At 41.4% G+C, this 15,462-nt stretch overlaps 1 long non-coding RNA gene across 2 annotated transcripts in view; it reads right to left on the bottom strand.

Annotated features, from left to right (window-relative positions):
- Positions 1-712: 712 nt before the first annotated feature.
- Positions 713-15,462, bottom strand: part of LOC120405913 — a 35,161-nt gene continuing 20,411 nt past the window's right edge. The window contains exons 2-4 of one of the 2 annotated variants that reach the window (XR_005598982.1): positions 12,695-12,927; positions 10,895-11,029; positions 713-2,469 (exon numbers count right to left, since the gene is read on the bottom strand). This is a non-coding gene — a long non-coding RNA (uncharacterized LOC120405913). The remainder of the gene's footprint in view (positions 2,470-10,894; positions 11,030-12,694; positions 12,928-15,462) is intronic. The other variant, XR_005598983.1, reaches the window with a different exon arrangement.

The raw sequence follows: 15,462 nt of genomic DNA, 5'->3' as shown, positions 1-15,462 counted from the left end.
TATTTTCTGATTGTTTCTAGCAGTGCTCTTAGAGCACTGTTTCTCAACCTATTTACCATTGTGGGCCACATCCAATATTATCCGTATGGCCCTGAGGATATCACATGGGCTGCAGCTCTGTGCTGATTGGGCCACAGGTTAAGAGCACATGGGAGCACAGTAAATGCCTTCTCAGTGCTGGATTAAGGGTGTAGCATGCCAATGCACCAGAGTCCTACAGCAAGTGGCCAGCACAATGCTACTAATAGAAAACTGGGCATCAATGAGTCAGGAGCAGATAGCACTTCTTCCTCTTAATAAAGATCTCAATCTACTTTTAGAGTTTTACTCCAACTGGAGTAAAAACACTGCAGAGCAGAAAGAGACTCCAAAATTTACCTTAGAACAGTGAAGAGTAAACTACACCCTATCCTCCTTGTAAACATAAAACCTGAGCTACAACCATTGGGTGTGGTTTCATTGATAGATGCTCCATAAAAGGAAAGAGCATGTTTATCCAAATACTGGACAGTCACTTATCGCTCATGAGAACCCAATAACAGGGGAGATTGTCCATAAACCAAGCAGTTGGATCAAATGCAAAAGACAGTTATTTATATTACAAAGGTAGTGACAGCTGATGGTATCTACAGCAGCAGCTATGGACAAATGTAGTATGCAGTCCAGAAGCCACAGAGAGATAATCTATTATAAGTGAAGTAAATCAGTGGTGTATGATGGGCGGGGGGGAACATTCCACTGACGTGGATGTAAATGTGTATAGACACTGCTGCTTTATAACTATCTGCATGCACATTAGTAGTTCTGGTGTACTCATGTACACCTGTCTGCCCTGGAATGCTGTTCTCACTGATGCACATGTTATTGGAGATGTAGTATATGGGTACACAAGTTTCAGTAACAGTAAAATGAACAGGAGTTATATTAATCACCACAGAAGACATAAATATAATGAACACAGTGCCCCTAGATTCATTCAGTTATACATACCTAAACAACAATCCACTTGAGTCACAGTACATGCATCCATGTGACATCCATAAACAAGTCCCATTACATCTGTCACTAGTCCATTTCACAGATAAGCTGAATCCTAGAAGCAATGACCCCCTTTGCACTGGCACCAATATCTTGTCTAGTCTCGCATGTGCAGGATGAAAGATGCAAATTAATATCGTCTTAGAACACATGAATTTGCTCACTTACGATGTTGCTTTCAGAGGATCATAATTAGGAAGGAGGATAGCCTTCACCACAACCTGTTCCTGGAAGGCAACTGTAGCTTTTTCTACTAACACCCAAAAAGGGTCAAATTCTGATCCTAGGAATGTCTACACACAAAAGTCAGTTTAGCTAAGGTCACTCTGAAAAACCAAGGAATTAACGTACTGGACCATTCCAATGGTGGGCCATGTAGTCAACTGTCCTGTCTACAATGGTGGCCCATAACAAATACATCAGTAGAAGCTCATAGAGATCCCAAGATGGATAGTAATCTGTCCATTGGAGAAATTTTCTTCTAACCCCAAGCATTAAGTGGTTGGTTTATATTGTAAACCATGAGGGTTAATATGCCTATTTCTCATTCTAATACAACTATGGGTGTTTTAAAACAGATTGGTTTTTCTGAATGCCCCTAAGCTCTTTGCTTCAATGACATCTTGTAGCAGTGAGTTCCACCGGCTAACTGTGTTGTATAAAACAGCATTTCATTTTATCAGTTTTAGATTTGTGGCCTTTTGATTGTATTGTTAGTCTCTTTATTAGGTGAGCTGTGTAACAGTATAAAAGTTATTAGCGACAGATCCTGAGACCCTCCAATCTAGCACCTCATTAATTACTTGAAGGGAGAATGGCTGAATTCAAGGTCCCAGACCTGAACTGGGCTCTGCAGTTTTGCATCCAAAAACCACAAGTGGATCCATTTCCACATCTAATTTGCATCTTTAACAGCATAAACCTGTTTTTTGCTTCGTTGCCTGGAGAGGCTCCCATTTTAGCAATGAGAAAACTGAAATTCAGTGCTTAAATGATTTGCCCACAGTAACATAGGGAATTAAAGGTAGAGCTGAGAGCATGCAGAATGTCCACATGCACTTTTCTACAGCATTCAACACCGAAGTATCAGAGTACTTTACAAGCATTAAGGAATTAATATTCAGAATTCCACTGTTCGATACAAGTATTATCCACATTTTGCTGGTCGTGTGGTGACCCTAGCAGGTTATAGTCTTTCCAACCCTTCAGCAAGGTTGGGAGCCCCCTCTCAGTTCATGCTGGCCCTTTTATCCCAAAAGCTCTGGTCTCCTTGGCCTCTGGACCTGTATGAACCAGTATACGCAAACCACTCAGGAGGTGGTACTTCTCTGGAGCTGTTCACAATCCCAGGCACTGCAGTAATCAACTCCCACTGTTTTTAGTTCCTAGAGGAGTTGCAGTAATCCTTCCCCATGGAGTAGAATATGGTCCCTAGTCCACAAAGATAGATAAAATATTAATAAGTTTAATACAATAGGATCCCCAAAGATACCACATGAGGTTGCAATAAAGGTGAGTTACGAACTGATCAGTCAACCACACACCTCATGTGGAACCAGAATTACGCAATCAGGCAGCAGCAGTGACCAAAAAAAAAGCAAATATAGTACAGTACTGTGTTAAACATCAACTACTATAAAGGGAAAATAGCAATTTTCTTCTGCATAGTACGGTTTCAAAGCTATATTAAGTCAATGTTCAATTGTAAACTTTTCAAAGAACAACTATAATGTTTTGTTCAGAGTTACGAGCAACTTCCATTCCTGAGGTGTTCATAACTCTGAGGTTTTACTGAATCTGTCACACATGCATGTATGAGTATTTGTGACATCCTCTTGAAAGCTTTTTGTGCATTTGGGAGTAACCCCTGGAGGAGGCAGAAACAATACCACATACCTCAGATGACCAAACCTACAGTGTAACTAACAAATTGCACACAGCAAATGCTTTAAAAAATGGCTGCAGCAGAGAGTTCACAAGCAATCCATAGACTGAGATGTTTTATATAAAACATTCATCATTGTCAATAATCAGTACATTCATTAAAATGACAACCTGTTCATGACCTGAAAAGCTGTGTGTAAACTCAAAAGCTTGTCTCTCACCAACAGAAGTTGGTCCAAGAAAAGATGTTACCTCACCCATCTTATTTCTCTAATGTGTTCATGGATAATTCATGAATAGGAAAAGGGGTTAACTTTAAATAAATGTCTCACTAACAGTTCACCCCATTCTACTTGCTGTGCTTTATCTCAAACACTTCTTGGTATCTAGTGTCCATAGTATGGTCTTGTGGCTAAAGAGCAGGAGACCGAATTCAATAACTTTTGGAAAGTCACTTATTTTCTCTGTGCCAAAGTTCCTCCTTTACTTCCTTACATTACAGGGATGCTGTGAGGAGAAATGTATTGATGTTTGTTAGATATCACAGTGATGGACACCACATAGACAGATTGTGTTTGCAATATCTAAACCAAATCCCCAGGTGTTCCATTGAATGTGTTGTAAGGGTTCTTTACAATATCTAAACCAAATCCTTGGATATCCCCTTGAATATCTTCACTCCACTGTGGAAAACGGCAGCATACTTGCTTAGTTTAACAGGCCAGGCCACATACGTTACTGGTGCAAGGGAGAAATCCACTCTGGAGAAACAGAGAGGCATAATATTCTACATATGGAGGGTACTTCTGTTGCTCCTGCTGTCACAATTTTGTAATGTACAGACATTAGTGAGAAGGGTCGCAACACAGTCACCACTCCTGCCTGAAAATAATTTCATTTGATCATGTTTGTTTCTGGACGAATGTGGTCTCATTCCCTCTGCACATGAGAATTTCATAGGCAAGAGGCATCATATTCTTGTGAGGGAGGGAGGAGAAGAGGCAACAGGAATGTCAGTGCCCCTTATGGTAAGAGTAGTAATGTGTTTGTCAGAGTTTTAGACTTTGTTACATGGGAAAGTTTTTCAGTATAATTTAAAGTGTGAATTCAAACTAATATAGCTATACCAGTATAACTCTCCCCACTAAGCCCCAGTACAGACATACTTATTCTGGGATAAATCTGACTTTTCAGTTTAGTTTATATTCTTTAGGAAGGTGTTTATGCTAAACTGAAAAACCCCACTCATATATTGGAATAAGTGTTCCCACAGGGGTTTACTGATATAAATATACCCATACAAATGGTAAAACTTTCCTGTATAGGCAAGGCCTTAGAATTAATACTCATTCTATATAGAGTCAAAGTTTAAGGCCAGAAGGGACCACCAGATCATCTACTTTATTGACCTGGTTACCATTTGTAGTTTACCTTAGGTTTCAGCTCATGCAATTCAAGTTTGTAGCATGCATGGGATCTTAACCATGTCTGTAACCTACTTAAAATGGAAGGCATATCCAGGTTAACAAACTGTGATATAGATGGGACCTTAGTTGTGTGGTAGCAGCCCTAACTGCCATGTAAGTATAGCAATAAAGATGAAGTTCCATATGTCATCCTTGATCCATTCACATAACTCTCATGGATATCAATGGGAAGTTTCTCCACTATACTACTGATTTTTATGTAGTCATACATAAGACACCCTAAAATAGACACACACTTTAGGGCGGAATAGACATAACACTGTGTTGTATAGTAGAGAGGAATCCTGCAGGAAACTGCAGAACACTACATAAACTAAAAAATGGTCCAGACTTATTTGCTTTTAAGAAGTTCCCTGAATGGAACTAAAACTCTCAGTGGAAAAAACTTAAGAGCGGGGTTAAGACCAATGGCAGCCTAGATGGGACCCTATCCACATGTGTGATGTGTCTCCATAATTTTTACCAGACAGAACTTGCAGGTGTGGCCTGAGCACAGAGGCAGTTCAATCAGGGAACACTGTGTACTCTGCATTTCTCTCTGTAGGCAGTCTGGTTATCGTTACTTCTGTGCAGGAAGACCTACGGAGCCGAGAATTGCTTCCATGGAATAGTACATTGTAGCTGAGATGCAAACCAGCATTTCCAAGTCTAATACTATTGTTTATTAGTTCAAGAACACTGTTCATTCTGCCATCAACATGTGCAGAGGAAGAGCTACCCCAGCCCCAAAGCCACCATGGGATCATTAGCCTTGGTTGCTTGACTCAGTGGAGTTCAATTTGTACCCTCATGAACACTGACATTGCTCTAACACAGTATCTGGAGAAAAAGCATATTCAAGTGATAGCAATGGTTAAAGTAGATGTTCAGGACAGAGTACAGAACGTGTCCTTCTCCTGACCTACATAGTACAACATGGTTTGGATGATAAAGGAATACTTCAGGATAGAGGCCAAAATGGGGGAAAGATTCCTGTAGCCAACTGCTGGCTACATTGACATTGAACAGGACTAGATCCACAGTGATGGTTTCTGTGTTTAATTGGCAGTCAACCACCGCTTCTGCACAAAAAGCCCTCCAAGCTTAAATTAGTTGGACTTGTGTGCAATGTATAGCAACAAAAAAAGTTACTGAGGAGAATGGGTCAGGCCAAAAACTTGGGAGTATAGTCCCAGAATTTACCTTCTATACTGACTATCCTGTGCATGCCCCAGTTTTAGCAATTCAGCATCTTTTAGATGGCAGAAACCATCAGCAAAAGGTATCCAGTGCTGCTACCAACACCATAACCCTCTGCATTTAGCTTGCAAAGCACTAACAGAAATTATAGGAATGCAGGAAGACTGCTTCATTTTATAGAGAGATGTTTACAGTAATTAGCCCTGCTCTTTGAAAGATGTGTCTAGTCTAGACTGATACATGTTTCTAAGTTGTATCCATTAGTTCCTACAACTCCCTGTGTATATCAATCCATGCATTTTATGAGTTCATGAAATGGCGCAAAGTGGACAGCACAGTGGACTATACACAGCCTCTCTCCACTAGGTCACCAGTTTTAATCCAATCCACGGCCCAGTATCTTGAAGTTGTTGAAAGCTGATGAGTACTCACATGATCTCAGAAGAGTAAATAGGGGACAGGTCTCCACCTTAAACTGACCTCTTTGGCAGTTTCTGGTTTCTTAGTGCCTCTGCTGAAATACCAACCCCCTCATCCAAATTTCAGAACCTCAGCAGGAAGGTTTGGTTCAGTACAGGTTGCACTATAGCCAAAGTTTCAGAGGACTCAAATCAACCAGCTTGCCCGCTACTACGAAGGAGCCCTCGCCACCTAGGCTCTTGGGTACATGTGTTGCAGTGGCCATTTCTGAAATGGGTGAATATACTCTCATTAAGTGATAGAGGAAATTCTGCTGGAAACAACTGATTGGCCTATATCTCCTATTATATCACCCAGCCTCCTAATACCAAGATGTGGGACACAACTGCAAAATGAGGGATGCACTGACGGAACATACATTTCTCTCCCCCAAGCCAACTATTATCACATCCTTCTCTCCACCACCCCTCACACCTTTACCTGCCAGCCTCCTCAGAGACATGAACAGTAGTGAGGGCAGAGGGCTGACTTGTTATCGAAAGTCTAAGCTTCATCACTGCAGCAGGAGAACACAGCAACTAGTATATCCCTGACCTATGTTTATTGATATATTCCTAGGTATATTGAGCTTTCAGTTTTTGCCAGATACACCCTGAAGGATCTCTTCCATCAACAGGCCAATCTCGCTGTCTTTATTGTGAGCTGTCTTCTGGAGAAGGCCAGCCGCCTTTTCTTTTTTAGTTTTCTCATGGTGGGCTTGCTGACTCACTTTCCCTTTGGGCTCACTACCTGTGCCTGCTGCCTTGGAGGACAGGTCTATTCTCACACCCAGCAGAGGCTTTCTATAAATTTCTCACTGCAATATGAAATGAGTTACTATGAAGCCTTCAAAATCTGCCTCAGGCCACAAAGAACATCCACAACTCCAATAAACCTTTTTTTTTTTTTTTTAGTGGATATGAGGGTTACTTATACTGTAACTGAGGTTCTTCGAGTGTCCTCTGCGTATTCACTCTCATGGAATGCTCCAACCAGTGAAGCTTGAACAGTAGAACTCTCGCTAGCAGTAATGTTTGGAACACTCCCATGCCTCTCCCATCCCTTCCCTCAGGGGATGTTGAATGTTCCAGGATGAAGGTATAAAAGGGGTGTGGTACTCTAGCTGCCTCATTTCCTTCCCCCACAACACCAAGCTCCTTGATAAGTAGGACTCCAAGGTAGTGGCATAAGGTGGGCAGGGAATGTGAATAAGCAGAGTCCATCTTGAAGAACCACAGTTATAGGTAAAAAAGACTCCTCGCTGTTTTTGCTAACATGGCTACCCCTCTGAAACTCGTCACCAGTTATAGGTAAGTAACCTTTTCTTTCTTCTTTGAGAGTCCTTAGCCTATTCCCACTCATGAGACAGATTAAAAGCAGTACTTTGATCCAGGATGGTGGGACCATGGAGTTCTAGTTGAAGGAGTACTGCAGAAATGCCTTGCCAAATCTTGCATCAGATCTAGATTCCAAATCTAACACGTCTAGAAAAAGCCACAAGGCTGCCTTCAGTCTAGCAGAATGTGTTTTTAATTCCCTGAAGGGACAAGCCCATCAATTTATAAGCTTCATTAATACATAATCTAGCCCATCTTGAGAGGATTTGCACAGAAATAGCGTTACCCTTACTCCTCTTTTCAAAAATAAAAGGCTAAACCTTTCCTAACATCCAGTGTATGTCATTTAGCTGCTCCAACCTGAGCATGAGGTTGGGGAAAGAACATCAGTAAAATTATAGATTGGTTTGTATGAAAATCTGAGACCACCTTTGGTAAACATCTTGGGTGTACATAAAAAATTGAAAAGAGAGTAAGTGGCAGATCAGCCATTAATCACCTGTAATTCACTTATGTGCCTCACTGAAGTGCTAGTTATCAAAAAACACAGTCTTAATAGACAGGTAAAACAATGTGCAGTTTACCAAAAGTTCCCAGGGAGGTTTCACCAACTGAGAGAGCATTATGTTCAAATGGCCATGATGGCACAGAATGTCTTATTGAAGGATACAAATTAAGATATTTTAGGAACCTTTTGACTGCCTCCTGAGTAAAAAATTGTTTTATTATCCATAGGTACATGGTATGCTGATGTGACTGAGAAGTGAACCTTCACTGAAGATAATGAAAGACCTGTTCTTTAAATAGTTATATATTAGAATATTTATTGTAATGGTATTAGATGTGGATCTGTATCATACATGGAAACCCACAGTTGAAAAAACACAGACATTTCCATTTATGACTATAACATTTCTGAGTGGACTCTTTCCTTGAATTTATCAGTACATTTTGCTTCTCTATCAAACAAGACTTTTCTAGCAAGCCCAGAGTCTTATTTCCCATGCTGTTAGATGGAGAGACTGAAGATCAAGGTGACAGACCAGCCTTGTTGTGTCAACAAGTCTACTACTAATGTTAGAGGTTTATTAATTCTCTGGACAGGTGAATTAAGTCTGATGGATGCTGGTGCTATTAAAATTACCCTAAATGGGTCTTTTAAAAAATAAACTCTGAATGAAAGGAAAAATGGGGAGAAAATGTATATATTAAGCCTTGACCCCACCCACTTTATAAGAAGTGTATCTGATACTGAGTCCTGTCTTTCCCTGCTCTCAAGCAAAATTTTTGACATTTCCTGTTGCTGCTGGATGGAACGAGATCTAATACAGGATTCTCCAAAACATGAGGATGTATGTTACCAATATGTCTTGCAAAGAGCACTCGTGAATTTGAGATGGCGACCTGCTCAAATGATCTGCAAGGGTATTTTTTTCCCCCAATATATGAATTGTTATTGGGTAAACATCTTGTTCTATGTCCCAACCCAAAGACACCTTGCCTCTATTCACAAACGTAGGGAATGAGTCCAACCTTTTTGTTTAGATAATAATGCTGAAGAGCTGTGTGTAAACTCAAAAGCTTGTCTCTCTCACCAACAGACATTGGTCCAATAAAAGATATTACCTCACCCACCTTGTCTCTGTCACCACCTAAAGCGCAAAATGACTTTAGAGCCAATCTGATTGCTCTCAGTTGTAAGACACTGATATGTAGATTCTTTTCTTTTGATATCTAGTGAACTCTGACGAATTAACTGATGTTTAAATAGGCCCCCCCTATCCAAGTGTAGATGCACCAGCAGTAAGTATTACTGATGGCATAGAGAGACTAAAAGATACCTTCATTAAGTACATTTAGAGCACGCCCACCACATCAGTATTGTTGACACGTGTGGAATTACCAATTTGCCATGCATATTGTCCAAGGCTGGTTTGTTATTTCTTGGTAGTGCTGCAGGTCTCATCTGAAGAGCGTGTGGGGTCACTGATGTGGCTGATGCTAGAAGACCCAATAACCAGAAAAGCGGGAGGGGGGGTGAGGGGGGCTGGAGATAATTGACTGTTGTGGGGACTGCAGAATTTTAGACAATTTTATTTTATAAACCTTTCTTCTGGGGGAAAGGCTTTTCCTATAGTCAAGTTTAACATGGCCCCTATGAAAACGATTCTTTTAGCTGGATTTAGGAGAATTTTTTTCCCCAATTTATGTATAATCCCAGACAGGTAAAAAGTAAACATTTGCTCCACAAAATAGGACATCTTCCCTCTATTACAATTTTATTAACCAATCTTCTAGGTAAGGATATACACAAATCCCGTTTTCTCAGATATGCTTCCACTACACATAGGCATTTTGTAGACACCCTCAGGACACCTTGAGACAAGTCACTTAATTGCTGTGGGGATACCTTTAACATTCCTCACAGGAGACTAAATTCAGTGATTTTCACATAAAAAGTGTAATTTACCAGTTTCTAAGAGTCAGTGATAGGTGCTATACTGATATGCCTTTTTTTGGAGCCAGCATATAGAAGTAACTGCAGTGATTTCTTTTAAATAAAGCGGTACACGTCCTGAAGAATTGCACGAGCCAAACATTTGCCTCTTACTGTTTTCTTGTTTTAAATAGTGAACCTTTTTGCTAAAGCAGAACGTTTGCCCTTGAAGGCAAAGCAAATTCATCCTTGGCGTAGCTACCCTGAAGCCAACACAGCCTCTTATGCTTACTTATGAGTCTGATTCTGTTCTCATTTACACCAGGTGCTTAGAAGTAACTCCACTAATGTAAATAGAGTTATACCTACATAGGGGGAGCTTTTCTAAATAGCCTAAATGATTTAGGAGCACAAGTCCTATTGCCTTTCAGTGAGACTTATGTTCCTAAATTTCTTAGGCGATTTACATATCTTCCCTTTAAAATGAGATCAGAACCAAGCTTCTTTTTTGTTGTTGCCTTGCAAACAATTATATATTTTTTAAAAAGTAGTTGTAACACTTGTTTACTGATCAGTTATATTTTAGCTATTTAAATTAGTATTTTTATAGTGAGTTTCATGTATCTGAATGGTAACAGAGGGTTAAATGCTAATATTACAGGCAATCGAATTTCTGAAGAGTTCAAATAACCAAACATGTGTAGTCAATTTAAGGACTTGTATCAGAAAACAATAACACGGAAAAATTACACTCAACTCATGAGAACTGGAGCATGTGGTCTCCACTTGGAACTCATTGGCATATTTGCTCTGTCCATTTGTGAACAGAAACATGAACTGCATGTCACTTGCTCAAAAAAAGATTCCAAAAGGAAATGCTGACAGCAGACACTCAACTACTGTGTCATGGCACATGTACCACTTCTAACCAGTCAATATATCACATTGCATTGTGACTTCGAAGGCAGGAATTCTGAACTGCAGTCTCTTTCTCCTTTATTTTCTTATAAATATCGTTAAGATGAAGCAAAAAAAGAAAACCCCACATGAGAGTGTGTAACGGGGGCACTCACCTCTTGAGCACCTGCTGCATGTTGTACTGCAGTCCTTTTCCCCGTCTTGGCACCCCCTGTAGGTTGCTGACCTTGGTTGATGGGTCTTCAGTGGCTCGGCCCTCCAGCCAGGTCACGGTAAAAAATGAACCGCCTCTGGGGTAGCAAATAGGGTTGTCAGCTTTCTAATGGCACAAAACTGAAGACCTCTGCCCCACCCCCTGCCCTGCCCCTTCTCTGAGGCCCCACCCCCACTCACTCCACACACACCCCCACCCTCCATCACTTGCTTTCCCCCTCCCTCCCTTACTTTCACTGGGCTGGGGCAAGGGGTTCGGATGCGGCGGGGTTGAGGGCTCTAGCTGGGGATGCAGACTCTGGGACTACTCATGTGAGTGAGGACTGCAGAATCCAGTAGCTGTGGGGCTAGGGGGTGTTGATCGTCCTTCAGATAGCTGATGCCTCAAAACATTTTTTGTTTGGTTGTTTTGTTGTTGCTGTTTTTCAAATACCAGGGAAGGGATATTCGGCTGTGCCCTACATACAGATATCTGGGCCTGGGACCATTCAGCAGCTGCTCTTACTGAAGAGCACTGTTCTTTGCTCATACACATGGCCAAGCTTTTCAAAAATCAGTTGTTTTGGGTGCCTAATTTGACACACCATAAAGCAACCAGATTTTCAGCGGCCCCATGTTTAGCTCTCTCTGAAAATCAGGCTCCTTCATGGAGTCTCAAGCTCAGTACCCAAAAAACAGAGGCACGCAAAATCATTAACCCCTTCTGAAGATTTTGGCCAAATCCCTCCCCGTAGTGTTAGAGTAAGTTTTTGTGTACACACCCCCACTTATTTTTAATTGTTTTGCCCCTCTTGAAATTAGTCTTCCTAACTTTCTCAGTGTTACCTGGGTCAACCTAAATAGCCCTGCTGGCATTGAGGTATGGACCACATCTATCCACATTCAGCCACCCAACCTTCCCTTTTCTCATAGCAGCAGTATAACAAGGGTGTGCACAAGCACATATTCAAAATATGGAAAACAGGGAGTCGTGCGAGAAGAGACAAGCAGGCTACTTCACTTTCCAGATGGAGCTAGGTGGTGACAACAGCACAATAGCCTCTCCCATGCTATTTCCAGCCAGATTTACCTAGGAAGTGTCACACAGATGGAAGGGAGGTGATCAACTTGCAACCACATTTCAAAATGTTACCCTGATTGTTAGGCAGGGTCAGAATTGGATCAGGCTCTGAACTGAAAGCTGATCTGTTGCATCTCCCCTCCCACCTCCTCAAACTAATAGTCTGTCCCCTGGGTATGCGATCAGCTCCTTCCACTAAGGCAGCAAACTGTCCATTTAATTATCTCCCTTTTATCACACTGACATTTGTTTCCTTTTTCATCAGCCTATGATAAAGCCATGGAACAAGCTCAGAAAATACAGAGGGCTTTTAAATGAGCCAAGAGAGCTACTCTTAACAATAATGATAATATTGCCAGTAAAAACATAAGTGAGCTTCAGCATGAGCTATTAGGTGCTGTGGATCTTTCTACTTTAAAAATTAAATAGCTGAATGCAGAATCCCCCTGCACCCCAACTCCTCCCAATGAATGACAGTTGGCAGGTTGCTTGGCTTACAAAAGAACAAGCATATTTCTGTCCTATCTGCCAAACTGCTTTTCTCAAGCCTGATCCTCGAAGGACAAAATCCTGCAGGGTACAGTATGTGGTGTTAGTTGTTTAAAGCAGCCATTTGGGTGTCTTATGGGAGAAATATAAATGATCTAGGCTAGCAGGAAATAAAGTTCATTTAATTACTCACCTATGCGCCAGTGTGCCGCATGTATGTGCATCAGATACTGAACCCTCAACTCCCATACAGAGAGTGCAAATTCATGATGTTTAGCTCCACAGAGGATCAGTCCCTAAATAGCCAAGGAGCCAGGGTTTTGTTCCTTTCATTGGACAAGCTATCAGCTCCGACTGAGTGCCAGCATGCTTCTTCCTAGACTCTTACAGGTACAGCCATTGCCAGGGATTAGGAGATCATGGCTGCTGAAAGAAAGAGAAATGAGAAATACTGAGTGTCAGCACAGGAACTCAGACACTTATGGTTGGCCATGCCTGAATAACATAGCTTCCTCAGAGGGATATCCAATCATCTGTAGAAATAAATTAAGTAAGATGATCTGCTTACTGAAGTTTTAAGCTTCAGATCAATGTTACTTCTTTCCAAGACCTGAGAGAGTGGCTTTTGCATTTTTTTCCACAAGTGTTTGCTGTGATGTGCTTCACTTGCTGCACAGCATTTAGGCCAGAATTTTCTAGAGGTGGATGCTTAAAGTTAGACACCTAAAGCCATGCTCAGGCACCTAAATAAACAGCTACTGGTACTAACTACTACCAGATACAGGCTACTGGAGCAGATGAACCACTGGTCTTATCCAGTATGGCTACTTTCATGTTTTTGTGATTTTCAGAGGTGCCAAACACCTACAGTTCTCACTATTACAAAAATCAGTGGAAGTGGTGAGTACTCAGCACCTCTGAAAATCAGGGCACTTCCATGAGACCCTAAACATGAATTTAAGTGCATAGCTTTCGGGGGCCCCATCTAAAAAAATCTGATAAATAACTGGCACAAGGATTATATATATCCCTGTTTCTTTAATTTCAAGTCACCAGAAAATAGTGGTTGAAGAATGTCCTAATTTGTGCAGAGCTATTCATCTGAATTAATATCTTCAGTTATACAGGCTAAGATAATGACAATCAAAGCTTATGTTTTAGGTGAGAATTCACCTACATCCAGGGCCGGCTCTGGCTTTTTTGCCACCACAAGCAAAAAAAAAAAAAGGGGGGGGGGTGGAGCGGCAAAGCAGGAGGGGAAAAAAACAAAACAAAAACAAAAAAACCTGTGGCGTGGCAGGAGCAGCAAAGCGGTGGGGAGGGACCTGCAGCATGGCCGGAGTGGCAAAGCAGGGAAAGAAAACAAAACATGTCTCATGGGAGACTTTAACTTCCCGGATATAGATTGGGGAACAAATGCTAGTAATAATAATAGGGCTCAGCTTTTCCTAGACGTGATAGCTGATGAATTCCTTCATCAAGTAGTTACTGAACCAATGAGGGGGGGATGCCATTTTAGATTTGGTTTTGGTGAGTAGTGAGGACCTTGTTGAAGAAATGGTTGTAGGGGACAAACTTGGCTCGAGTGATCATGAGCTAATTCGGTTCAAAATAAATGGAAGGATAAACACAATTGCATCTGAGACTAAGGTTTACGATTTCAAAAGGGCTAACTTTACGAAATTAAGGCGACTAGTTAGGGAAGTGGATTGGACTAACATATTTAGGGATCTAAAGGCGGAAGACGTCTGGGATTATTTCAGGTTGAAGTTGCAGGAGCTGCCAGAGGCCTGTATCCCGAGAAAGGGAAAACAATTCGTAGGTAGCAGTTTTAGACCGAGCTGGATGAGCAAGCGTCTCAGAGGGGTGATTAAGAAAAAACAGAAAGCGTACAGGGAGTGGAAGATGGGAGGGATCAGCAAAGAAACCTACCTTTTTGAGGTCAGGGGGTGTAGGGATGCAGTGAGAAAAGCCAAAAGCCAGGTAGAGATGGACCTTGCGAAGGGAATTAATACCAATAGTAAAAGGTTTTTTTAGCCATATAAATAGGAAGAAAACTAAGAAAGAAGAAGTGGGACCGCTTAAAACTGTAAACGGAGTGGAGATCAAGGATAAGCTAGGCATGGCACAATATCTAAACGAATATTTTGCCTCGGTCTTTAATAAGGATAATGAAGGGCTTAGGAATAGTGGCAGAGTGACTGATGGGAATGAAGGTACGGGGTTGGAAATTACAGTATCTGAGGTAGAAGCCAAACTTGAACAGCTTAACGGTAGTAAATCAGGCGGCCCGGATAATCTTCATCCTAGAATATTAAAGGAATTGGCGAGTGAAATTGCAAGCCCGTTAGCGTAAATTTTTAATGAATCTCTGAACTCGGGGGTTGTACCGTTTGACTGGAGATTAGCTAATATAGTTCCTATTTTCAAGAAGGGGAAAAAAAGTGACCCGGGTAACTACAGGCCTGTTAGTTTAACATCTGTAGTATGCAAAGTCATGGAAAAAATATTAAAGGAGAGAGTAGTTACGGACCTTGAGGTCAATGGCAATTGGGACAAATTACAACATGGTTTTACAAAAGGTAGATCGTGCCAAACCAACCTGATCTCCTTCTTTGAGAAAGTAACAGATTTTTTAGACAAGGGAAATGCGGTAGATCTAATATATCTGGATTTCAGTAAGGCGTTTGATACGGTACCGCATGAGGAATTACTGGTTAAATTGGAAAAGATGGGGATCGAAATGAAAATCCAGAGGTGGATAAGGAGCTGGTTAAAGGGGAGACTGCAGAGGGTCATATTGAAGGGGGGTTACCAGTGGAGTTCCTCAAGGTTCGGTTTTGGGTCCGATTTTATTCAATCTATTTATCGCTGACCTGGGAACCAAGAGTAGGAGTGGGCTGATAAAGTTTGCGGATGACACAAAGCTGGGAGGTATTGCCAATTCGGAGAAGGATCGGG

The sequence above is a fragment of the Mauremys reevesii genome, linkage group 5 (assembly GCF_016161935.1).
Source record: "Mauremys reevesii isolate NIE-2019 linkage group 5, ASM1616193v1, whole genome shotgun sequence".
NCBI lineage: Eukaryota > Metazoa > Chordata > Testudines > Geoemydidae > Mauremys > Mauremys reevesii.
This window is presented reverse-complemented; position numbering and strand designations above follow the sequence as displayed.